This window comes from Tamandua tetradactyla, chromosome 4 (assembly GCF_023851605.1).
Source record: "Tamandua tetradactyla isolate mTamTet1 chromosome 4, mTamTet1.pri, whole genome shotgun sequence".
Lineage (NCBI taxonomy): Eukaryota > Metazoa > Chordata > Mammalia > Pilosa > Myrmecophagidae > Tamandua > Tamandua tetradactyla.
This window is the reverse complement of record NC_135330.1, coordinates 69,278,230-69,303,259: the sequence shown is the minus strand read 5'-3', so window position 1 is coordinate 69,303,259 and position 25,030 is coordinate 69,278,230. Positions and strand designations below refer to the sequence as shown.

Here is a 25,030-nt window from a genome sequence, read left to right as displayed (position 1 = left end):
AATACTAAGTAGATGATGAGCAGATTCAGTTATAACATTACTCCCTTGGGTTTTAGTCAAAAAACTCTCTTGGACTTGTCTCACTTAAGAACCACTAGAACTTCATTTTAGCATGTGGACTACTGAAGACTATGTACAAATTTTCAGAAGGAGGGAAAACACACCTTAAAATGGTAATATGGTGCTATTTAGTTTAAATGTTGAGAAGAACTTTGCAAATGTGCAGAAGAGAAAATGTTTCTTATGTATATTCCTTTGGTTCACTAAATTTTCTCCTCTTTGGTACTGACTCTTGACTAGAATTAAACTGACAGAGGACTGTTTTCCCTGATTCAGTTGACTTCTCTTCCAGTTTTCTTTAGAAGATTTTACCCGTTGAATTCCATTAACCATCTTATTCTGAAAGGTTTTTCCACTTCTTGTTTTGCTTTCAGACACATCCAGTTCAGATGTTTTACTGACTTACTGCTCAACCTGAGAATGAGAAATTGAAAGATCTGGACTTTCTTTAGACCTCATAATTCCATCTTCCTCACAAACTAAACTTGGTTCTCCAAGTTCAGAAGATCTAGGGGCTTTTTTTTTTTTTTGTTCTTCCATTTTAGTTTCAGTATCAGAATCATCACTTATATAATGCTCTTGTTCATCTTCTAGATCATCTTTGTCCATCAGAATTTTTTTTAAGTGGTATTTTTATTTGTTTCGATGATAGTATGGCTGAATCAGTGTTTTCTATTCATTCTTTCTCAGTGGTCACTTTTACTTTGAAGATATAAAAAGGTCTTCTCCCACATTTAAGTACACAGGTCCCCTTCAAATATCACTCCTTCACAATCACCATCCTTAAAACCAGGAGGCTGGTAATCTGGGGGTGTAACTTCATCATAGTAAAAAATTTCATGGTTAAACAAACATCATTTAGTAAAGGTTCCAGATTTTACATTAGAATATAAATCTTGTGAATGAGGAGAATACTTGCTTTCTTGGTTGGTGTCAGCAGATGACATGCTAGATTCATTGCTTTGGTTTTTACTTATGAAGTCCATAACTGGTCCATTACTGGTGTACTTGAATTAAAATTGGCAACATTCTGAAATTGTATGAGGGTCTTCTGGATTAGTGTATACATATTTTTTCTGTAAAGCATCATAACATCCTAGCATCCATTTCACTAACTGTGTTGATCCTGGACAGTTTTTATCTTCTCTCAGAATTTTGACGCAAAAATCATCTAGCTGTCTTGTTGCATAAGCACATCCTGGAAATACTCCTCTCAAATATGTGATGCAGGATACTGAAATGATAGAAGCCTCGTAAATACCAATGCACTCATGGAAGTTCTCGGCATCTGTGCAGTGGCCATTTTCTTGTTCAAGTATTTCCTTTTTTCAGTCACATTTTGATGTTTCCTGTGGGAGAGAGCTTTCTCCAGAAGCAGCTATCTTGACACCTATAGACTATCCTGGTAGCCCAAATGATTGTCATAGCATTTGGCAACTTTGACTGTTTTCAATCTCCTGAAGTGCTTATGCACGAGATACTCCAGATCCCAATTGCTTTGCAGCATTTTTCATTTTTGTTGTTCAATATCATGTATTCTTTTATTAAGAGCCTGATTTAAAGAGGTATTTTGCCTTATGAGGTGTATGGCTCTTTGGGTTTGATATTTTGGAGGATATTTCCTTGATGACAGCACTTTTGTGTCTACCTACATAGATGTCAGAATGACTCCAATATTCAAGTACATAAACTGATAGACTCTAATACCAGGTATGCTTATATATCCTACCCGGGGAACAAGTCTCAATTCATAGCCATATCAAGAAAATTCACAAACGGATTTTGATATCTATTTCTGTTCACAATTAATGTTTGGTGTCTTTTACCTTTACCTTTTGCTTTGTAAACACATTGGAAGTATTTCACCCATAGCATATCACACATTAACATCTTTAAAAATCCTGAACTTGAGAGAGAGTGGCCCCTGTGTGGGTGCATCAAAAAGCATAAATCCTGGTGCCCTGAACTTTCTTTTGTCACTTTGTAGGCTGGCTCATGGTCATAGGGATACCTGCAGAGAATGTAAAAATGCTGCTCTTTTGCCCAACTCACTCCTGGAAAAGCAACCTAAAATGTGTATTAACAGCACCATTTTTTGCAAAAAAACAACAAAACAGAGCTACCTAGTGTTCATTTCCTGTTCAACACTTTGTCACTGTGACTTTACTCAGCATCTCACCTGGTTGTGACTCAATGTTAAGGAGATATGTCTGCCATTGCATACTACTAAGCATGTCAGTTTCCAGGCTTTGATAGAGACACAGTCAGCCACCATGCCATTGCATTGATTGAAATTTACTCGCTTTATTAAATATTGTCAAGCTTAGTCTGAAGCAGGCAGCATGGCATAAAGTGTAACTTCCATTTTATTCTTTTTCTTCTAGAGAAGGAATATGATTTTCTTTGTTTTCATTCCACTAGAAGATGAGCACTGCTTCCCTACTGGACATTATATATTAGAAATGTTTGTGTAGAGTGCTTGTAAGTTTTCTGTTCTCACAGAATACAGTACTATATTCTGGTTTTAAAAATAACTATTATAATAATTTATTATGTCTTGATGCCACACTTTCTAATGTGTTACTCCTAAATATTTGTCATGCTATCAGGAGATTGATTTACCAGGCAATGGCTTATTACAATGGACTTAGTTAGTTTAAGTTCGTCTGAATTTTAATCCTTATCATGTCTTTCAATAATAAAGCTTTTATTACTTTTCACATCATTTATCTGCTATTATTTAATTTTATTATCAACATCCTAAGTGGATATTTAGAATTTTATGAAAAAGGGATAGGGATTAGGAGCTTATTTTGTTCAGACTTATTGTTGGTGTTGCTAAAGATCAGATTTCTTGACTCCTAGGACAATTTTTTAATTCTTGGCTAATTTATTCCTGACCCTTTTTTTTACTTTTTGGTTTGAGATGATCTTTGCTTTGGCCTCCTTTCAAACTAACTACACCCTTCTCCTTCATACACATCAGACTTTTGCACACATGGGGAAATATGCCTGTGTCCACACATTTGCATTCCCTGGTCCCAACCCTTGCTTTAGACCTTGAACATCTTCTGGTGTTCTAGCTCCTTCTTCTGTCTCCAAACAGTCTCAACTTCTAGAAACTAAGTGGGAAGAGAAGGCAGTTGAAAGAAAGGGCACAATTCTGGTATAGAAAAAAATCTTAGTTTCCAGAGAAGTTTTGCTTGAGTTACTGGAGTGCTGGCCCCATTTCTGCTTCATTTTGACTGTACAGATGGACTTTGGGCAATTTGAGCATAATTACAGAAAAGGAGAACCTGGTTTCAGATTACATCATTCCTAACTGAAATAGTGTTTACAGCTAGCAAGCCAAGAGATTTTTATATTGAAAAATTTCCCCATATTAATGACTAGATTCACTTGGGACAGCCACACTTGCTCCTGCTCAATCATTAAGAAAACCAAACATTGATTCTTATTTTTTCATGTTGGTGATTTTCTTCATATAGCCATGGTGTGATAAGGGATGATTCTTTTTTTTTCTTCTATGTCTCATTAATATGCTGAGGAGTCCCTCGAACTAGTTGTCGTTCCTGAAGCACTCACATCCCTAGTGCTTAGGGATCCCTTTGGCAATCACTTCCCTGGGAGTGTAGTGCAACATGGCTGATGTGTATAATAAGTCATAGATCAGACTCCCTGCCTAGTTCTCTCTACCCTTCATATGCTGTATGTACTATCTGTCTGGCACTACTTAAGTTCTTGAGTGGCCTTGTCTGAGTGACTTTAGCATAAGTTACCCCCACTTAGGAAATAGGTTTGATCTAGAAAGCCAGAGAATTAATTAAAGAGAGGGATATAAGAGTTTCCATTATTGAATATTCATAGAACCTTCTCAATTTCAAATGAAGATTTGAAAAGTTTCCATAGTGGGAAATGCAAAGGCTTTGGAACTAGCATACTTGGGTAACATCTCTAACTAAGCCTTAGTAACTTTCTTTTTTTTTTTCTTTCTCTTTCCAAATTTCTTTTTCTTTTCTGTTTTTAGGACTACTAGGAAAGTTTTTTTTCCCTTTATTCCATATGTTTTATTCATCTGTTGATAAGGTAGATAAAAGGAGCATCAGACACAAGGTTTTCACAATCACATAGTCACACTGTGAAAGCTATATCATTATACAATCATCTTTAAGAAACATGGCTACTGGAGCACAGCTCCACATTTTCAGACCGTTCCCTCCAACCTCTCTACTACATCTTGATTAACAAGGTGATATCTACTTAATGTGTAAGAGTAGCTTCTAGGATAACCTTTTGACTCTTGGGTAACATCTCTAACTAAGCCTTAGTAACTTTCTTTTTTTTTCTTTCTCTTTCCAAATTTCTTTTTCTTTTCTGTTTTTAGGACTACTAGGAAAGTTTTTTTTCCCTTTATTCCATATGTTTTATTCATCTGTTGACAAGGTAGATAAAAGGAGCATCAGACACAAGGTTACCCAGTCATTGACACTTTATTTGTCTCATTTCACTCTTCCCCCTTTTGGTCAGGTAGGTTTTCTCAATCCCTCGATGCCAAGTCTTAGCTCATTCTGGGTTTTTCTCAATCTCTTGATGCTGAGTCTCAGCTCATTCTAGGATTTCTGTCCCATGTTGCCAGGAAGGTCCACACCCCCGGGAGTCATGTCCCACGTAGACAGGGGGAGGGTGGTGAGTTTGCTTGTCATATTGGCTGAGAGAGAGAGCGGCCACATCTGAGCAACAAAAGAGGTTCTCTTGGGGGTGACTCTTAGGCCTAATTTTTAGTAGGCTTGACCTATCGTTTGTGGGGTTAAGTTTCATATGAACAAATTCCCAAGATTGGGGGCTCCGCCAATAGCTTTGATTGTCCACACTGCTTGTGAGAATATCAAGAATTCAACTTGGGGAAGTTGAATTTTCCCCCTTTCTCATCATTCCCCGAAGGGGACTTTGCAAATACTTTTTTAATCACTGTTCAAATCACTCTGGGATTTATAGGGGCATCACTCTGGACAAACCAACAAAATCTCATGTCCTACCCAAGGTTCCATGTATTTATGGTGTTAAGTTAAGCTGTCTACATAAGTTATATTAGGAAATGCACTAGTCAAAATAAAAATTTTGTACCAAATAAACATTTTTTGCTTTAGTCTCACACATAAGGTAAAATTTTAAAATATTAATTACCATCTATTTTCAGCACCCTGCAGTAAAGACATTCCTTTGTTCTTCCTCATGCAAAAGCATTTTTTAATGTGTACATTTAGTCACTATCATTATACACTCTAGGCATTCCTAGATCATTCCATCTCAGTCTTTATCGTCCATCTTTCTTTCTGATTTCATTTGTGTCCCCAGCCCTCTTCCCTCTATCATTCTCACATTCAGCTTCATTCAGTGTTATTTTTTTTTTTTCATTGCTTAGTGATTTATTCTCCTCTTAAAGCTCCACCTAGCAGGTAGAATGAAAGACACCTCCCACCCTCACCCCTTGGGCAACCAAGGAATTATACTCTTTTATTCAGTGTTTTAACATAATGGTATCACAGTTAGGTAGTATTGTGCTGTCCATTTCTGAGTTTTTATGTTCAGTCCTGTTGCAAAATCTGTATCCCTTCAGCTCCAATTACCCAATATCTTACCCTATTTTTATCTCCTGATAGTCTCTGTTACCAATGAAATTCTCCAAGTTTATTCACTAATGTCAGTTCATATCAGTGAGACCATACAGTATTTGTCCTTTTGTTTCTGGCTAATCTCACTCAGCATAATGTCTTTAATGTCCATCCATATTGTTACATACTTCATAAATTTATTCTGTCTCATAAGCTGCATAATATTCCATCATATGTATATACCACAGTTTGTTTAGCCACTTGTCTGTTGATGGACATTTTGGCTGTTTCCATCTTTTCGCAATTGTAAATAATGCTGCTGTAAACATTGGTGTGCAAATGACTGTTTGTGTCCTTGCCTTCATGTCCTCTGAGTAGATACCTAGCAATGGTATTACCAGGTCATATAGAAATTCTATATGTAGCTTTTTGAGGAACTGCCAAACTGTCTTCCACAGTGGTTGTACCATTTGACATTCCCACCAACAGCGGATAAGTGTGCCTCTTTCTCCACATCCTCCCCTCCAGCATTTGTCATTTTCTGTTTTATTGATAATGGCCATTCTGGTGGGTGTGAGATGATATCTCATTGTGGTTGTGATTTGCATTTCTCTAATAGCCAGGGAAATTGAGCATCTCTTCATGTGCCTTTTGGTCATTTGTATTTCCTCTTCTGAGAAGTGTCTATTCAAGTCTTTCGCCCATTTTGTAATTGGGTTGGCTGTCTTTTTGTTGTTGAGTTGAATAATCTCTTTATAAATTCTGGATACTAGACTTTATCTGATGTATTGTTTCCAAATATTGTTTCCCATTGTGTAGGCTGTTTTTTTTACTTTCTTGATGAAGTTCTTTGATGTGCAAAAGTGTTTAATTTTGAGGAGTTCCCATTTATTTATTTCTTTCTTCAGTGCTCTTGCTTTGGGTGTAAGGTCTAGGAAACCACCGCCTAGTATAAGATTTATAAGATATTTCCCTACATTTTCTTCTTACAGTTTTATGGTCTTAGGTCTAATGTTTAGGTCTTTGATCCATTTTGAGTTAATTTTTGTATAGGGTGTGAGATATGGGTCCTCTTTCATTCTTTTGCATATGGATATCCAGTTCTCTAGGCACCATTTATTGAGGAGACGGTTCTGTCCCAAGTGAGTTGGCTTGACTGCCTTATCAAAGATCAATTGTCCTTAGATGAGATGGTCTATATCTGAACACTGTGCACTATTCCACTGATCAGTATATCTATCTTTATGCCAGTACCATGCTGTTTTGACCACTGTAGCTTCATAATATGCCTTAAAGTCAGATAGCGTGAGACTTCCGACTTCATTTTTTTTTTTCTCAGAATACTTTTAGCTATTGGGGGCACCCTGCCCTTCCAGATAAATTTGATTATTGGGTTTTCTATTTCTGAAAAATAAGTTGTTGGGATTTTAGTTGGTGTTGCATTAAATCTGTAAATCAAATTAGGTAGAATTGACATCTTAACTATATTTAGTCTTCCAATCCATGAACACGGTATGCCCTTCCATCTATTTAGGTCTTCTACTACTAAAGTTTTTTAGAAGAGAAATTTATCAAAGAGAGTACACGTTAGTTAATGCGGGCTTGCCAAGGGAGGGATGTGCCTAAACCTCAGTATCTTTATCTCTGAAATGTAGGTAGTAGTGTCTGCTTTGTTGAGAGAGTAATTGATTACGACTTACACATTGTTTAATATATTGTGAGGTTCAATCCTCATAACTTATCTTGTTGCTTCTCCAAAGCGTCAGGTGCCATATCCCTCTAGAAAGCGTAGAATCAGAACAGAGAACTGCATAGACTCTCTCTGACAATTGTGGCTGATAGCTTTCTTATGACCGGAGAATTCAGCTGCAGGAGACAGATTCTCTTTTGGTCTTAGATTGTATCATAAAATATTGCCAATTATTCCTTCTCTTGGCTTTCTCTGGCCTACTTGTTTGTTTGTGTGCACTATTTCTATATTATCTTTCACCAATATGCTTTTGTAAGATTTTTAACAGTTCCTTTGTGTTTGCATGACTTTTACCCCAATAATCTTCTAGGTTGACTTTTTCTTGATAGGGCACTGGAGAATAGCAGACATCAAGCTCTCAACAACATGTTTCCTTTAATTCTTATTTTTGGTTAAGTTAGTTCTAGGAAGGATTACTTGTGGCAGCAAGCCCTGTTATCATCAAGTAAATTCTTGTTAGTGCCCATTAAAAAAGTTTCTTTTCTCTGATCTACAGGCCTGTCTAGTCCTCTCCATCATGACTGCCTCATCGTGTCTTGACCTGGGGATCAGGGTTACATTTAAGCTCATATACCTTTTCTGTTATCTAGTTTTACCTTGTACTCATTTACTAATTTTTTTCTGACAAAGCATTGACTAAAGTTTGAACCCCATGAAGGAAGTAATTTCAAGTAAAAATGAGATTGAATAGCTGGACAGAGGAGGGACAAAACTATATAAACCAATTGTTTAAATATTTTAGCATTTTGATGACATATTAACAGTGTTCCCCAATTACAGATGTCTCCAGTTATTTTTATTTATTCTCCTAGGACCTCTTGGCAGAAGTGAAAGATATTGCACTAAATATAATAAAATTGCATTATGTTCTGTTAGTGTATTTCACTAATTGGTATTGTTTCCTATTAGTATTTCTCTTATTATAAATAATTTATTAAATGCTTAGTGAATGTCTTACCTCTGTAAGAAAGGCACAGTGGAGGGTAGGCTGGAGGTGGGAGACCAGGAGATTAGTTAATAAACTATAATAGTAAAGAGTTTAGTAAATTTTTTAGTAAAGAGTGACTGGAAAACTTTCTGAGGTATAAAGAACCAGAAAATACACTAAAGCTTGAAATAAAAAGCTTCTGAGGGAAAAATTATAAAATAATTGGAATTAAGACATCAGATGTATAGACAGGTTTAATATCAATAATATGCTCTCAGAGATAAGAAAAATATCAAGATGGCTAGGAGAAAAATAGGAGAATGGAAAATTCAATTAAAGGGAAATATGTATAATATAGAAGAAAACATTCAACCCCTCACTAGTAATTACAAATACTAAATGAAGCAATAATGAGAAATTTAAGATATGGGCTAGCTGTGGGCAAGTGAGGATGTAGACAAATCCTTTTCAAACAGTAACTATAAAAAGCTAGACAAAATTGACAAAAACAATGATTTCTGTATTCTAGAATTAACTGACGTTATACAACAATATGAAGAGCATTTATACTTGAAAAAACCAGTGAATTCAAGTAATAACAGTAGTTCTTGATCAGGGCTCTTCCCATAGCCCCTTCCTTCCCTGTAGCTCAGTTGGCATTGAGGTTCTTCTAGGGCAAGGCAGGTAAGCTCTGTGGACCAGCAACTGAGCTGCTTCAGGTCAATAGCTTGACTTGATTTGAAGGGGTAAGTGATGCCTACACCCAGCAGCTTTGTTGGTGGAAGTGACACTCTTAGTGGTAGTGTGAATGGAGAAAGCCAATGTCTCTGGTAGCCTGAGGGTGCACTTGTGTTTAGGGCCAGCACATTCCTGACTGAGGCTGCACACCTGTGCAGCAAGTACTGGTGTGGGTCCAAGCTAGCCACATATTCCTGGCCAACCTTGAGGCTACTTGTAATAGTTAGGGTTATCTAGAGAAACAGAACCAAAAGGAGATATCTGTAAATATGAGATTTATTAAAATGTCTCAGGTAACTGTAGGGATGTAAGAGTTCAAAATCCGTAGGGCAGGCTGTGAGGCTGGCAACTCCAATGAAGTTCTTCAACAAACCCTACAAGAGAGGCTTTCTCTCTTCTTTCTTTCTCTATCTCTTTCTCTTTCTTTCTCTCCCTCTCTTCCCTGCCTCTACAATATATTATCTAAAATGTCCAATTTTCAACCAAAAATTGTGAGACATACAAAGAATCAGGAAAGTGTGACCCATACATAGAAAAATAAGCAGTCAGTAGAAATAGCCTCTAAGTGTCCTCAGATATGGGATTCATCAGTCTAAGACTTCAAAGAAGTTATAAACTTGTTCAAAAAGCTAAATGAAACTATGTTTAAAAAATTTAAAGAGAATATGACAACAATGACTCAGTAACTAAGGAGCTTAGAAATTATAAAACATAACCAAGTGGAAATCCTAGAATTGAAAAACCTAATAACCAAACTGAAAAATTCCCTAGAGGGCCTAAAGAGCAAGATTTAAGGTAGCAGTGGAAAGAGATAAGTGAATTTGAAGATAGATCAGTAGAAATTAATCTGAAGAATAGAGAGGAAAAAAGGTAGTAGAAAAAGTATTTGGTAAACCCTAACATCAATTCATGATTTAAAAAAAACTCTCTATATACTAAAAATAGAAAAGAACTTCAACCCAATGAAAGAACACTAAGAGAAATACACACAGTTACCATCACAGTGGTTGAAGACTGGATGCTTTATTCCTAAGCTCAGGGACAAGATAAGGTTGTTCACTGTTACCACCTCTTTCAGATTTGTGTTGGAGGTTCTTGCTAGTTCAATACAGAAATGCAAGGAGAAGGAAGTGAGGGAGAGAGGTAGGGTAGGACGGAAGGATGGTGAGAAGCAAGGAGGAAGAGAGAGAGAAAGCATGTGCTAAATAAAGACATCCAGATTGGAGAAAAAGAATTAAAACGGTCATTATTAGCATGATATGATTTTGTGTGTATACTTTTCCAAGGAACCTGTTAATAAACAACTAAAACTAATAAACAAGCTTATTAACATAGGATACAAGATATAAATGTACTGAAAGTTAATTCTATTTATAAATACAAGCAACAACAACAAATTTAAAAAATAAAATTAAGAAAATGATTCCATTCATAATAGCATGACAAGAATAAAATAGGAATAAATTTAACAAAAGAAGTATTATACACAGAATTATACACAAAAGTCTTATACACTGAAAATTACAAAGCATTGCTAAGAGAAATTAATGAAGGCCCAAATAACTGTAAAGACAGTCCATATTTATGGATTGGAAGGCTCAATATTGTCAAGGTGGGTGTGATAGTTAGATTCAGTTGTCAACTTGGCCAGGTGAAGGAACCTAGTTAGTTCTGTTGCTGTGGACATGAGCCAATGGTATGTGAACCTCATCTGTTTCTGATTACATCTGCAGTCAGCTAGGAGGCATGCCTGCTGCAATGAATGATGTTTGACTTAATTGGCTGGTGCTTAAATGAGAGAACTCAGCATAGCACAGCCCAAAAGCTCCGCATACCTCATCTCAGCACTCACAGCTCAGCCCAGGCCTTTGGAGATGCAGAAAGAAATCACCCTGGAAAAAGTTGTTGGAACCCAGAGGCCTGGAGAGAAGGCTGACAGAGATCACCCTGTGCCTTCCCACATAAGAAAGAATCTCAGTTGAAAGTTAGCTGCCTCTCCTCTGAAGAACTAATGAAATAAATCCCCTTTTATTAAAAGCCAGTCCGTCTCTGGTGTATTGCATTCCGGCACTAGCAAACTAGAGCAGTGGACATTCTCCCCAAATTTATATATTCAATGCTATCCCTATCACAATTTCAACAAAAATTTGGTAGAAATTGATAATGTGATTCTAAAATTTATATGGAAATGCATAGGACCTAGAAAAACCAAAGGCAATTTTAAAAAGGGATAATGAAGTTGGAAGACTTGTACTGATTGACTTAAAAATTTACTATAAAAGCACATAATCAAGAGTGTGGTATTAGCGGAAAGATGGACATATAGATTTCTAGGAACTGAATTGAGTATTCAGAAATAAGTCTTTTATGATAATTGATTTTCAGCAAAGGTCCAAAAGCAATTTACTGGGGAAAAGGATAGTCTTTTTACCAAATGGTGCTGGGACAATTAGTTTTCCTGATACTTAGCCTTTCCTCACATATACACAAAAATGAACTCGAAATGTATAATAGGCTAAATGTAAGAGATAAAATTATAAAAGTTTTACAAAAAAATATATGAGAGGGGTGGTACAATGGTGATTCAGTGGCAGAATTCTCACCTGCCATGCCAGAGACCTGGGTTTAATTCTTGGAGCCTGTCCATGCCAAACAAACAAACAAACAAACAAAAACAAAAACATAGGAGAAAATTTTTGTGCCTTAGGGCTGTAAAAAAACATATATGCAAATGTTCATAGCAGCATTTTTCTTTTTGGATGGGCAGGCACTAGGAATGGAACCCGGGTCTCCATCATGGCAGGCAAGAACTCTGGCAGTGAGCCACCATGGCCTGCCCCCATAGCAGCATTTTTTGTAAACAGGCTTTAAAATTAAATGTTTGCTATAATTAAATTGTATAAAAATATGCATATTGATCATACATCAGATGAGAACATTCCTGTTTGGTTGATTAAATTAATTTGGCTTTTTTTTTTCACTTTTTGAAAATTCCATTACTGTTGCTATAAAATTATTAAAATAAAACAGATATGGCACTGTGAAGAAAAAATAATGAGAATGGAATATCATTTTGGATATTTTGAGTTTGAAGTGCCAATGTAATTTAAATTTGAAATGAAAGGAAGGGATGAATGGGAGATTTACTTTATAACTTGAATTGACATGATTTTTTGTTGATTTGATGTGGGGCTAAGAGACAAAGGAGGCTCAGTTGACAGTGAATTTCTGCCTAAGAAAATAACAATTCCTGTAACAAGAAAGAGAACAGGTGTAGAAGCCATGAACAAAGAAGGTGATCTCACTTTTTGCTACATTATTAAACATACACCGGAAATACAGGTATTCATGTTATGCCATTTCCCTTTTGTATATTTTGAGTTAGAAGTGCCAGTGTGACTCATTTCAATGTTCAAAAGACAGATTGGAATTAAGATATGGAACTTTGGAGAGAAGTTGGATTAAAGGCAGTGACATGGGAGTCATATGCTTGTGGGTGCTAGAGAATGAGGAAAAGTCATTAAAGTTGATGATTGGGAGTTACCGAGAGAGCAGATGAACTAAAACGATGGGTGCCAAATGTCAAAGGATAGAGGACTGAGGAGATGGGGATAGAGGGCCAGTTAAACTTTTCTTTTGAAACATTCAACAGTGCAAAGGAAAAGAGAGATGAGACAAAATTCAAGTCAAAGGTAAGACTGTAGAAAGGATTTCTTCTGGGGGATTTTCTTAAAATTTTAGGCTGAAATTTTTCGATTGCTTGAAAAAGCAGCTAGATTAATTACTGATGTGAATGCATTCTAGTCCTTCTCTTACTTGAACGCATGCTTGCTGGGCAGATATAGACCTTTCCCAATGAAGCAAACACAATTTCAGTGTACAATGATTATTGCCCTGATGATAATTTTCTACAGAAGTGAGAAATTAATTTTAAAAATCAATCTTCCATTTTACTGCCTCTTAAAATGACTGTCTTCATCAGAAAACAAACTGGCTTATAGATTCTGACAGCTTCTTTGTTAAAAACAGAGCTTAGAGCTTTATCTTTTTCTTTTCTCTCAGCATGTAAGTAAGCCTTTTAAAAAATAACTTTAGGGCATTGAAATCATTAAGGAGATGGAGAGGGTTTTAGATGAGGACCGAGAAAAAGATTAAAGCACCCTAGTCTGGAATTACAAAGGTGGAGAAGAACTGAATTGAAGTCTAAATTCATAAAATGTGCAAGAGAACAATCTGGTCAGTGAGTTTCAGACATCAGAATGGGAGGTGGCCTTCTCCATGATAATCTACCTCATGTAGTCTTTGTGAAGACTAACAGATACGGATATAAAAATGCTTTGTGATTCATAAAGCACTATTGAAAGATAAGATGCTGTTATTAGAACTTGGTGGGTGGTGTTTTGGGAAAAATGATAGAAAAAATACTGTTTAAAAGTGGGTTGGGATTCTGGGGGCCAAGATGGCAGCTTAGTAAGGTACGCACGTCTTAGTTCCTCCTCCAGAGCAACTACTAGGTGACCAGAAACAGTGCAGAACAGCTCCCGGGGCCACGGCAGGGAACAGACACACAGCGTACCCCAGTCTGGACTGGCTGGACTGTCTGCAAGACTCCACTGCGGTGAGCTCCCCGAGCAGCACGCGCTTCCCCAGGCAACGGCGGCTGGTGACTGGCGCCCCTCCCTCCCTCCTTCCCGGACCGGCTGAGAGTCTCGGAGAGGCAAGTTTCCCAAGCTGCGGCAGCCGGCGCCCCTTGTTCGTGGGTGGCTTCCTGGACCTGCTCCGAGTCTCGGATCAGCGGGCTCCCCAAGCCACGGCGGCCGGCGACGGGCACCCCTCCCCCACGGGCAGCTTCCCGGTCCGGCGGCGGGTCTTGGATCGGTGAGTTCCCCAGGCTGCGGTGGCCGGCGACTGGTGCCCCTCCCCCACAGGCGGCTGCCCGGAGGGAGAGGAGGGAGTTTCCGACAGTGGCAGGGACTGGGTCCAACCAAACAACAATAGTGGCATTAATAAAGGAGCCACAACACCTTTTGCTGGTGGGACCCGCAGTCAGACAAGCGCCACCTACTGGGCAGGATTAAAAAAACAGAGTCCAGAAACTTCACAGGAAAATCTTTCAACCTGCTGGGTCTCACACTCAGGGAAATCTGATTAAATGTCCAGACGCCAGCAAAAAATAACAAATCACACCAGGAAAATCGAAGATATGGCCCAGTCAAAGGAACAAACCAATAGTTCAAATGAGATACAGGAGCTGAGACAACTAATTCTGAATATACGAACAGAAATGGAAAACCTCTTCAAAAACCAAATCAATAAATTTAGGGAGAACATGAAGAAGGGAAGGGATGAACAAAAGGAAGAAATGGAAAGTCTGAAAAAACATATCACAGAACTTATGGGAATGAAAGATACAGTAGAAGAGATGAAAAAAACAATGGAAACCCACAATGGTAGATTTCAAGAGACAGAGGCTAGAATTAGTGAACTGGAGGATGGAACATCTGAAATCCAAAAAGAAACAGAAACTATAGGGAAAAGAATGGAAAAATTTTAGCAGGGGCTCAGGGAATTGAATGATAATATGAAGCGCACAAATATACGTGCTGTGGGTGTCCCAGAAGGAGAAGAGAAGGGAAAAGGAGGAGAAAAACTAATGGAAGAAATTATCACTGAAAATTTCCCAACTCTTATGAAAGACCTAAAATTACAGATCCAAGAAGTGCAGCGCACCCCAAAGAGAATAGACCCAAATAGGCGTTCTCCAAGACACTTACTAGTTAGAATGTCAGAGGTCAAAGAGAAAGAGAGGATCTTGAAAGCAGCAAGAGAAAAACAATCCATCACATACAAGGGAAACCCAATAAGACTATGTGTAGATTTCTCAGCAGAAACCATGGAGGCAAGAAGACAGTGGGATGATATATTTAAATTACTAAAAGAGAAAAACTGCCAACCAAGAATTCTATATCCAACAAAATTGTCCTTCAAAAATGAGGGAGAAATTAAAACATTCTCAGACAAAAAGTCACTGAGAGAATTTGTGACCAAGAGACCAGCTCTGCAGGAAATACTAAAGGGAGCACTAGAGTCAGATACGAAAAGACAGAAGAGAGAGGTGTGGAGAAGAGTGTAGAAAGAAGGAAAATTAGATATATATATAATACAAAAGGCAAAATGGTAGAGGAAAGTATTACCCAAACAGTAATAACACTAAATGTTAATGGATTGAATTCCCCAATCAAAAGACATAGAATGGCAGAATGGATTAAAAAACAGGTTCCTTCTATATGCTGTCTGCAGGAAACACATCTTAGACCCAAAGATAAACATAGGTTGAAAGTGAAAGGTTGGGAAAAGATATTTCATGCAAATAACAACCAGAAAAGAGCAGGAATAGCTATACTAATATCCAACAGTAGACTTCAAATGTAAAACAGTAAAAGAGACAAAGAAGGATACTATCTACTAATAAAAGGAACAATTCAACAAGAAGACATAACAATCATAAATATTTACGCACCGAACCAGAATGCCCCAAAATATGTGAGGAATACACTGCAAATATTGAAAAGGAAAATAGACACATATACCATAATAGTTGGAGACTTCAATTCTCCACTCTCATCAATGGACAGAACATCTAGACAGAGGATCAATAAAGAAACAGAGAATTTGAATATTACAATAAATGAGCTAGACTTAACAGACATTTATAGGACATTACACCCCACAACAGCAGAATACACCTTTTTCTCAAGTGCTCATGGATCATTCTCAAAGATAGACCATATGCTGGGTCACAAAGCAAGTCTCAACAAATTTAAAAAGATTGAAATCATACACAACACTTTCTCAGATCATAAAGGAATGAAGTTGGAAATCAATAATAGGCAGAGTGCCAGAAAATTCACAAATATGTGGAGGCTCAACAGCACACTCTTAAACAACCAGTGGGTCAAGGAAGAAATTACAAGAGAAATCAGTAAATATCTCGAGGTGAATGAAAATGAAAACACAACATATCAAAACTTATGGGACTCAGCAAAGGCAATGCTAAGAGGGAAATTTATTGCCCTAAATGCCTATATCAAAAAAGAAGAAAGGGAAAAAATTCAAGAATTAACTGTCCACTTGGAAGAACTGGAGAAAGAACAGCAAACTAAGCCCAAAGCAAGCAAAAGGAAAGAAATAACAAAGATTAGAGCAGAAATAAATGAAATTGAGAACATGAAAACAATAGAGAAAATAAAAAAGACCAGTTGGTTCTATGAGAAAATCAACAAGGTTGATGGGCCCTTAGCAAAATTGACAAAAAGAAGAAGAGAGAGGATGCAAATAAATAGGATCAGAAATGGAAGAGGAGACATAACCACTGACCTCACAGAAATAAAGGAGGTAATAACAAGATACTATGAACAACTCTATGCTAATAAATACAACAATGTAGATGAAATGCACAAATTCCTAGAAAGGAATGAACAACCAACTTTGACTCAAGAAGAAATAGATGACCTCAACAAACCAATCACAAGTAAAGAAATTGAATCAGTCATTCAAAAGCTTCCCAAAAAGAAAAGTCCAGGACCAAACGGCTTCACATGTGAATTCTACCAAACATTTCAGAAAGAATTAGCACCAACCCTGCTCAAACTCTTCAAAAAAATTGAAGTGGAGGGAAAGCTACCTAATTCATTCTATGAAGCCAACATCACCCTCATACCAAAACCAGGCAAAGATATTACAAAAAAAGAAAACTACAGACTAATCTCTCTAATGAATATAGATGCAAAAATCCTGAACAAAATTCTAGCAAATCGAATCCAGCAACACATTAAAAGAATTATACATCCTGACCAAGTAGGATTCATCCCAGGTATGCAAGGATGGTTCAACATAAGAAAAACAATTAATGTAATACACCATATTAACAAATCAAAGCAGAAAAGTCACATAATCATCTCAATTGATGCAGAGAAGACATTTGACAAGATTCAACATCCTTTCCTGTTGAAAACACTTCAAAGGATAGGAATACAAGGGAACTTCCTTAAAATGATAGAGGGAATATATGAAAAACCCACAGCTAATATCATCCTCAATAGGGAAAAATTGAAAACTTTCCCCCTAAGATCAGGAACAAGACAAGGATGTCCATTATCACCGCTGTTATTCAACATCGTGTTGGAGGTTCTAGCCAGATCAATTAGACAAGAAAAAGAAATACAAGGCATCAAAATCGGAAAGGAAGAAGTAAAACTATCACTGTTTGCAGATGATATGATACTATACGTCAAAAACCCTAAAAAATCCACAGCGAAACTACTAGAGCTAATAAATGAGTACAGCAAAGTCGCAGGTTACAAGATCAACATTCAAAAATCTGTAGCGGTTCTATACACTAGCAATGAACAAGCTGAGGGGGAAATCAAGAAACGAATCCCATTTACAATTGCAACTAAAAGAATAAAATACTTAGGAATAAATTTAACTAAAGAGACCAAAGACCTATACAAAGAAAACTACAAAAAACTGTTAAAAGAAATCACAGAAGACCTAAATAGATGGAAGGGTATACCGTGTTCATGGATTGGAAAACTAAATATAGTTAAGATGTCAATCCTACCTAAATTGATTTACAGATTCAACGCAATACCAATCAAAATCCCAACAACTTATTTTTCAGAAATAGAAAAACCAATAAGCAAATTTATCTGGAAGGGCAGGGTGCCCCGAATTGCTAAAAGTATCTTGAGGAAAAAAAAACGAAGCTGGAAGTCTCACGCTGCCTGACTTTAAGGCATATTATGAAGCCACAGTGGTCAAAACAGCATGGTACTGGCAGAAAGATAGATATATCAAACAATGGAATTGAATAGAGTGTTCAGATATAGATCCTCTCATCTATGGACATTTGATCTTTGATAAGGCAGCCAAGCCAACTCACCTGGGACGGAACAGTCTCTACAATAAATGGTGCCCAGAGAACTGGATATCCATATGCAAAAGAATGAAAGAAGACCCATCTCTCACAGCCTATACAAAAGTTAACTCAAAATAGATCAAAGATCTAAACATTAGGTCTAAGACCATAAAACAGTTAGAGGAAAATGTAGGGAGATATCTTATGAATCTTACAATTGGAGGTGGTTTTATGGACCTTAAACCTAAAGCAAGAGCACTGAAAAAAGAAATAAATAAATGGGAGCTCCTCAAAATTAAACACTTTTGTGCATCAAAGAACTTCATCAAGAAAGTAGAAAGACAGCCTACACAATGGGAGACAATATTTGGAAACGACATCAGATAAAGGTCTAGTATCCAGAATTTATGAAGAGATTATTCAACTCAACAACAAAAAGACAGCCAATCCAATTACAAAATGGGGAAAAGACTTGAACAGACACCCCTCAGAAGAGGAAATACAAATGGCCAAAAGGCACATGAAGAGATGCTGAACGTCCCTGGCCATTAGAGAAATGCAAATCAAAACCACAATGAGATATCATCTCACACCCACCAAAACGGCCATTATCAACAAAACAGAAAATGACAAGTGCTGGAGAGGATGTGGAGAAAGAGGCACACTTATCCACTGTTGGTGGGAACATCAAATGGTGCAACCACTGTGGAAGGCAGTTTGGCGGTTCCTCAAAAAGCTGAATATAGAATTGCCATATGACCCAGCAATACCATTGCTAGGTATCTACTCAGAAGACTTAAGGGCAAAGACACAAACGGACATTTGCACACCAGTGTTTATAGCAGCATTATTTACAATTGCAAAGAGATGTAAACAGCCAAAATGTCCATCAACAGAAGAATGGCTAAACAAACTGTGGTATATACATACGATGGAATATTATGCAGCTTTAAGACAGAATAAACTTATGAAGCATGTAATAACATGGATGGACCTAGAGAACAATATGCTGAGTGAGACTAGCCAAAAACTAAAGGACAAATACTGTATGGTCCCATTGATGTGAACCGACATTAGAGAATAAACTTGGAATATGTCATTGGTAACAGAGACCATCAGGAGATAGAAATAGGGTAAGTTAATCGGTAATTGGAGCTGAAGGGATACAGACTGTGCAACAAGATTGGATACAAAAACTCAGAAATGGACAGCACAATACTACGTAATTGTAATGTAATTAGGTTAAAACACTGAATGAAGCTGCATCTGAGCTATAGGCTTTTTTTTGTCTTTCTTTTTTATTTATTTATTTATTTATTTTCTCTCTATTATCATTTTATTTCTTTTTCTGTTGTCTTTCTTTTTCTAAATCAATGCAAATGTGCTAAGAAACGATGAATATGCATCTATGTGATGATATTAAGAATTACTGATTGTATATGTAGAATGGAATGATTTCTAAATGTTATGTTAGTTAATTTTTTTAATTATTAAAAAAAAAGTGGGTTGGGAGCATGAGCTGACAGCACAAGTAGAACTTAAAGTGCTTGTGTAAGGTCACAGACACTTGCACCTGAGTGAATTTCTAAGGACTATTGGGTCTTTTCTGTACCTTCCCTTGACCCTTGAAAGTGAACTACTTATGCTTCTAAAGACATCTGTTTGTTCAGGACAGACCAGTTGAGTGGATGGATGCAGAATCCATCCTTTTTTCTCAGTACGTAGCATTCTTAAAGATTCCTCTTGGTTATAAAATAATCTATACTAGAAAAAGAATTTCAGATAATATGAAAATGTTTAAATGTTTCACAACTCATTCCCAGGGGAAAATTTTGTAGAATTACCAATTTCCATGGTGTAAATACCCTCGTCATAGCCAATTTCATGTTTTTAACGTGAGAGAATTGAATGCAGAGTTGAGAATAGCTATGAAGTAGCACTCCAGTATATGGTATTTCCACCATACAGAAACAATAGACATAAATAACCTCAAGAACACAGATAATAGCCAACAAATTACTTAAAATTAAATTTATTTTAATTTAATATTTAATGATAAGTTTATATAATTTTATTTTTAATAATGGCTGTTCAACAACCAACTCTCAAAATTCTTGAGAACATAACAATTGCTCTCTTGAGCTGATATGAGCTGACTCAAGCACACACTGCTCGAAATGCCTGTAACTCAAAGAAGAACGAACACTGGAGATTGAAAATATTTAGATCTATGAGATAATGAAAATGCCACGTATCAAAATTTGTGGGATGTTTTGCTAAAATATTACTTAATGATAATTTAGTCTTAAATATTTTTTATTAGTAAAGAAGAAAATTAAAATAAGATAAGCCCTCAAATTATGGTAAAAAACAATCCAGTTGAATAAATCTTTAAAAAGTAGGGCAGTTATAAAGATGAAAGCAGAAATTAAAGAAACATAAAACAAACATATAAAGGCAATATCAACAATGTCAAAAGTTAATTATTTGCTTCTGGGATAGTGCATAGGCTAAGTTCTCCCATGCGCCAAGGAACAACTAGGGAAGTGACAGAAAAACAACTAGGACAGCAATTCTAGGGTGCAAGTGACCTGAGAGGTTCTTCTACATTACATAGGAAGGTCCTGGGTTAAAAAGCTGAGGAATTGAGACACAGAGAACCAAAAATCATCCAGCTAGTACAAGGAGCCTAACACGCCCCTTTCCAGATGGAGGCCCAGAGCCCTCAAGAGTGTACAGACAGGGAGACTGGGATAAGGACATAAGACATGCTGTTGAACGTGCTACCCTCATGTGCACCCCCCCCCCGCGAACATTGGTCCCCCCACCTGCATCACATGCACCTGGGCCCCATCCCCTGCCACCACTCTGTGAACTGTGACATGCCACACACCCCCATCCTCACCCCTGTGCCCCACACACCCAAGCCCCATCCATCAGCACCCCAAGTACCCCACCCCACCCTGCTGGGACCTGGGCACCTGTGCCCTGCCCCTTGCCTGCCCCCACCACTCCTCCCCCCTGGCCGTCACCTTAGCTTCCATGCCATGCATACAAGTGCCCTGTGCATGCATGCAATCCTACCTGGGCACCCATGCTGAGTCCTGTGTACATGAACATCTGTACACCACTCACCCAGCCCCACTCATGCACACACACGGGGTCACACCTACCATAACACCACACACTGCAGCCTGACCCCTCCACCCCTCCACCCTGCTGCTTCTGGTCCATGCACATGTGTACCCCTGTTCTGGCCCTGTCCCCCTGTGCCCTGCGCATGCGTATACCCTCGCCCCCAACTCCCAACCCTCAGGTGCTCATATGCACATCCATGCCATGCCTCCCCCCATGCGCGCGCGCACACACACACACACACACACACACACGTGTGCCTTACTTCCCCACCCCACACATGCATGCACCCTGCTCCAGCCCACGCCCCCTGCATTCACACATGTGCATCCTGCTCCACCCTGCATCTGCACATCCATGCCAGGCACCCCCGCTCCCAATGAGCTGTGCACAGGTGGCCCACCCCCACCCCTTATCCCAACCACACCATGACCTGCCCACCTGTGCCCCACCCCTGCAAGCATTCGAGTCCTCAGTCCCCGTCCCATGTAAATGTTACTCGCACCTTTCCCCCCCTTATACCCGCATCCTGCCCAGTATTCCTGACCCTCATACACACACACACCAGCACTCCATCCTCCGTATCCCAAACCCCACACCCCGATATCTACAGTCCCCATGCTTCATGAGTGCACATGCACACTCCTCAGGTCCCCACTCTCACACACTTGCACAGACCCTCTGATCCACCTCCCTCTGTGCCTTGCCTCCATGTCACCCACACCATGCCCCACCTCTGCACTCCAAGGCCTACTCGAGGTGCATGCTGCCCTCATGGTCTATGCCCTGCCTGCTACAACCCTGAACACTGTACTCCATGCTCTCAGGCACCAGCATAGCATCCCTGTCTGCACCTAGCCCTCACCATAAGCTGCTACCACACCACTGTACCCTGCCCCATGCCCTGTGTTCTGCTCCATGTCCATCCCACAGATGCAAAACTTGAAAGTGCTGAAGGAAATCAACTTCCGAAGTAGTCCTATCAAGTTAATTACATGCCTCAAAGTCCACAGAAAATCACAAAGCATATGAAAATGCAGACATATGTAGCCCAGCAGAATGATCAGATTAAAATACCAGAGGAGACACAGAGTTTGGAACAGTTAATCAAAGATATTCAAACTACACTACTAAATATATACAGTGGATTGGCTAATGACTTAAAGGGAATCTAGAAAACACTAGGAGAGCATAAAGAATTATTCAAAAGAATACATAGAAAAAAAGCAGATATCACAGAAGTTAAAGATGTTGTAGACAAGTATATACACTAGAGACACACAACAGCAGATCTGTAGAGGCAGAAGAAAGATTAAGCAAACTAGAGACAGGACAATTGATTTTGAATACACAAAACAACAAATGGCAAAAAACATGGAAAAATTTGAATTTGACCTCAATGAAATAATGGACAAAACAAAGCACACAGATATAAGAATCATTGGTGTCCCAGAAGGAGAAGAGAAGAGTAAAGGGCTAAGAAGATTAGTTGAGGAGATAATGGAGGAAAACTTACCAACCCTTATAATTTGCATAGATTTACAAATATGCAAATCAAAGAGGCCCAGCACACCCAAAACAGAATAAATTCAAATAGGCCTACTCCAAGACACATTCTAATCATTCTGGCAAATGTTGAAGAGAAACAGGAAATCCTGAAAGCAGCAAGAGGAAAGTGATCTACTACATACAAAGGAAATCATGTAAGAATGAGTTTGAATTACTCAGCTGGCACTATGGAAGCAAGAAGGCAGTGGTATGATATATTTAAGATACTGAAAGAGAAAGACTTCCAGCCAAGAATTCTGTACCCAGCCACATTGTCCTTCAAAAGTGAGAGACAGATTAAAATTTTCACGGACAAACAAAAGCTGAGAGAATTTGTCCACAAGAGACTAACCCTACAAGAAATACTAAAGAGAGATCTGTTGGGTGATTGAAAAAGTCAAGAAAGGCAGGTCTGGAGGAAGGCACAGAATTGAAGAGTACTCAAAGGATAAAAAGAGAAAGAGGGAAAAGAATGATAGATCTGACAAAATCCAAAGGATATGATAGTAGATTCAAGAAATGCCATTACAGAAATAACTGAGTGTTAATGGACTAAACTCACCAATTAAAAGATACAGTTTAGCTGAATGGATTAAGAAAAATGATCCATCTGTATGCTGCTTATAAGAGACTCATCTTAGTCCTAGGATACAAAAAGATTGAAAGTGAAGGGGTAGAAAAAGATGTTCCATGCAATCTGTAACCAAAAGAGAGCAGGAGTAGCGATACTAATATCAGAAAAAATAGACTTTAAATATAAAGACATCACAGGAGACAGAGGAGGACATTTCATGTTAATGAAAGGGACAATTCACCAAGAAGAAATAACATTCATAAATGTTTATGCTCTCAATCAAGGAGCTCTGAAGTACATGAGACAGATGTTGGCAAAACTGAAGGGAGCAATAGTCTTTACAACCATAATAGTGGGATATTTCAATTCACCACTCTTCTCTAAAGATATAACAACCAGGCAGAGGATCAATAAGCAAATAGAGAACTTAAACCTAACAGATATATATAGATTGTTACACCTCAGAACACCAGAATGTACATTCTCGCTAGTGCTCATGTAATGTTCTCCAGGATAGATCATATACTGGGGCACAAAAAAGGTCTTTATGAATTTAAAAAGATTGAAATTATTCAAAGCACTTTCTCTAATCACAGTGAAATCAAGCAGCAAGTCAATAACCACCAAAGAACCAGAACTTTCACAAGTATATGCAGATTAAATACCACACTCTTAACCAGTGTTTCAAAGAAGAAATTGCTAGAGAAATCGGTAACTATCTGGAGAGTAATGAAAATGAGAATACCATACATCGGAACTTATGGGATGCAGCGAAGGCAGTGCTGAGAGGGAAATTTATTGCCCTAAATGCCTATATTATAAAAGAAGAAAGGGCAAAAATCTCAGACTTAACTGCTTACCTGGAGGAACTAGAGAAAGAAGAGCAAACGAACTGCAAAGCAAGTAGATAAAGAGAAATAACAAAGATTAAAACAGAATTAAATGAATTGGAGAGCAAAAGAACAATAGAAAGAATCAATAAAACCGAAAATTGATTCATTGAGAAAATCAATAAATTGATGGCTCCCTAGCTAGGCTGACAAAGGAAAAAAAAAAGAGAGAATGCAAGTAAATGAATTCAGAAATGAGAGAGGGGGGTCATAACCACAGACTTTAAAGAAATAATATGTCATGAGAGGATACTGTGAACAACTATATGCCAACAAACTAAACAACGTAGATGAAATAGACAAATTCCTAGAAAAACATGAACAAGCTGCACTTATTCAAGAAGGAATAGAAGATCTCAACAAACCCATCATAAGCAAAGAGATTCAATTAGTCATCAAAAATCTTCCTGCACAGAAAATCCCAGGACCAGATGGTTACAAGCAAAGAGATTCAATCAATCATCAAAAGTCTTCCTACAAAGAAAAGCCCAGGACCAGATGGCTTCACAGGGGAATTTCATCAAACATTGCAAATAGAACTAACACCAATTCTGTTCAAAATTTTCCAAAAAATTGAGGAAAAATTAACACCACCTAACTCATTTTAGGAAGCTAACATCACTCTAATACCAAAGCCAGGTAAAGACACTATAAGAAAGGAAAATGACGAGCCAATCTCCCTAATGAGTATAGATGCAAAATCCCCTCCCCCCAAACACTAGCTAATTGAATCCCACAACACCTTAAAAGAATTATACACCATGACCAACTGGAGTTTATACCAGGAATGCCAGAGTGGTTCAACACGAGGAAATCAATCAGTGTAATACAGCACATTAACAAATTGAAGGGGAAAAAAACACACAATCATCTTG

General features: G+C 37.9%; 1 protein-coding gene and 1 pseudogene across 12 annotated transcripts in view; one reads left to right on the top strand and one right to left on the bottom strand.

Moving 5' to 3' along the window:
• Positions 1 to 25,030, top strand: part of KCNH1 (potassium voltage-gated channel subfamily H member 1) — a 560,131-nt gene that overhangs the window by 199,979 nt on the left and 335,122 nt on the right. The window lies entirely within an intron of this gene.
• Positions 795 to 21,290, bottom strand: LOC143679227 (HORMA domain-containing protein 1 pseudogene; annotated as a pseudogene).